We start from the raw sequence: 2,277 nt of genomic DNA, 5'->3' as shown, positions 1-2,277 counted from the left end.
TGTACAGCTGGAAGAACTATAGAAAGAGCAACAAACTAATCCCAAAGAAAACAGAAGGAAAGAAATAACACATATTAGAGCAGAAATAAATGAATTTGAGAACATGAAAACAATAGAGAGACTCAACAAAACCAGAAGTTGGTTCTTTGAGAACATCAATAAAATCAATGGACCTTTAGCTAAGCTGACAAAAGAGACAGAGACAGAGAGACAGAGAGAGAGGGACTGCAAATAAACAAATTCAGAAATAGGAGAGGGGACATAACCACTGACCCTGCAGAAATGAAGGAGATAGGAGATAATGAGAATAAACTATGAGCAACTATATGCTAATAAATTAGACAGCATAGATTAAATGGACAACTTCCTCGGAAAGTATGAACAACCAAAATTGACTCAAGGAAAAATTGACCTCAACAAATCAATCGCAAGTAAAGAGATTGAATCAGTCATCAAGAAGCTCCCACAAAAGAAAAGCCCAGGACCAGATGGCTTTACATGTGAATTCTACCAAATATTCAAGAAATAATTAGTATTAATCCTGCTCAAACTCTTCAAAAAAAAATTGAAGAGGAAAAAAAGATACCTAACTCATTCTATGATGCCAATATTACCCAAATACCAAAACCAGCCAAAGATACTACAAGAAAACAAAACTACAGGCCAATCTCTTTAATGAATATAGATGCGAAAAATCTTGAACAAGACCAAGCAAAAATCAGCATCCAGGAACAGAGCACGTTACTCCTCTCTCAGAATGAACACAGATGAGAAATCTAATGTTTATGCCTAAGAAAAGCAGAATTTCATGCAGCACTTCTCCCAGATTCTCAAGGTGCTAAATGAGAATGAGATTGGGCAACCAGAGACAGGAGATGCTGTTGCGTGGTTCAAGGAGATCCTGGAGTACAATCCACTGGAGGCAAGAACAATCGGGGTTTGATGTTGCTGGCAGTTTTCCAAGAGCTGGAAGAGCCAAAGAAGCAGGATGCTGATAGTCTCCAGCAGGCCCTAACTGGAGGCTGGTGTGTGGAACTGCTCCAAGCTTTTTTCTTAGTGTCAGATTACATCCTGGATTCATCCCTCACCCAACTGGGACAGCCCTACTGGTATCAGAAGCCAGGCATAGGTTTGGATGCCATTAATGATGCCATGTTGCTGGAAGCATGCATCTACCATCTGCTGAAGCTTTACTGCCAGGAGCAGCCCTATTATCTGAACCTAATTGAGCTGTTCCTGCAGGTTTCCTCTCAGACTGAGATCAGGCAGACTCTGGACTTCATCACAGCCCCTCAGGGTAATGTGGATCTTTCCAGACTTACTGAAAAGAGGCACAAATGCATTGTCAAGTACAAGACAGCTTTCTACCCCTTCTACCTTCCTGTAGCTGCTGCCATGTATATGGTGGGCACTGACAGGGAGAAGGAGCTTGCCAATGCAAAAAAAGATGCTTCTGGAGATTGGAGAGTTCTTTCAGATTCAGAATGATTACCTTGACCTTTTCAGGAACTCCAGTGTGACTGGCAAGGGCACTGACATCCAAGACAACAAGTGCAGCTGGTTCAATGTTTGCAACGGGTCTCCCCAGAACAGCAACAGATCCTGCAATAGAATTACCAGCAGAAGGAGGGCTAAGAACGTGGCTCAGGTGAAGGTACTGTACAAGGAGGTGGAGCTGCCAGCTGTCTTTATGCACTGTGAGGAAGACAGTTACAGCCACCTTCTGGGTCTCATTGAGTAGCACTCTGAGCCTCTGCCCCCAACTATCTTCTTGGGGCTGATGCACAAGATCTAAAAACAAAGAAAGTGACCCAGAGACTGTGAGGGCAGGGAGGGGAAGCTCGTAATAAGTTTATTCTAACCATAAAAAAAAATCCAAATTGAATCCAGCAGCACATTAAAAGAATTATGGGGTGAGCCACGGTGGCTCAGCAGGCAAGAATGCTTGCCTGCATGCCAGAGGACCTGGGTTCAATTCCTGGTGCCTGCCCATGTGAAAAAAAAAAAAAAAGAATTATGCACCACGACCAAGTGGGATTTATTCCAGGTATGCAAGGCTGGTTCAACACAAGAAAATTAATGTAATACACCACATCAATAAATCAAGACAGAAAAATACACATGATCATCTCGATTGATGCAGAAAGGGCTGTTCTAGTTTGCTAGCTGCCTGAATGCAACACACCAGAGACAGATTGGCTTTTAATAAAAGGGGATTTATTTTGTTAGTTCTTCAGAGGAAAGGCAGCTAACTTTCCACTGAGGTTCTTTCTTACG

The 2,277-nt window shown here is 42.4% G+C and overlaps 1 pseudogene; it reads left to right on the top strand.

The window, feature by feature from the left end:
• Nucleotides 1-727: 727 nt before the first annotated feature.
• LOC143658073 (farnesyl pyrophosphate synthase pseudogene) lies at nucleotides 728-1,810 on the top strand (annotated as a pseudogene).
• The last annotated feature ends 467 nt before the right edge of the window (nucleotides 1,811-2,277 follow it).

The sequence above is a fragment of the Tamandua tetradactyla genome, chromosome 15 (assembly GCF_023851605.1).
Source record: "Tamandua tetradactyla isolate mTamTet1 chromosome 15, mTamTet1.pri, whole genome shotgun sequence".
Classification (NCBI taxonomy): Eukaryota; Metazoa; Chordata; class Mammalia; order Pilosa; family Myrmecophagidae; genus Tamandua; species Tamandua tetradactyla.
Note: the sequence above shows the minus strand (reverse complement) of the source record. Positions and strands in the feature narration are given on the sequence as shown.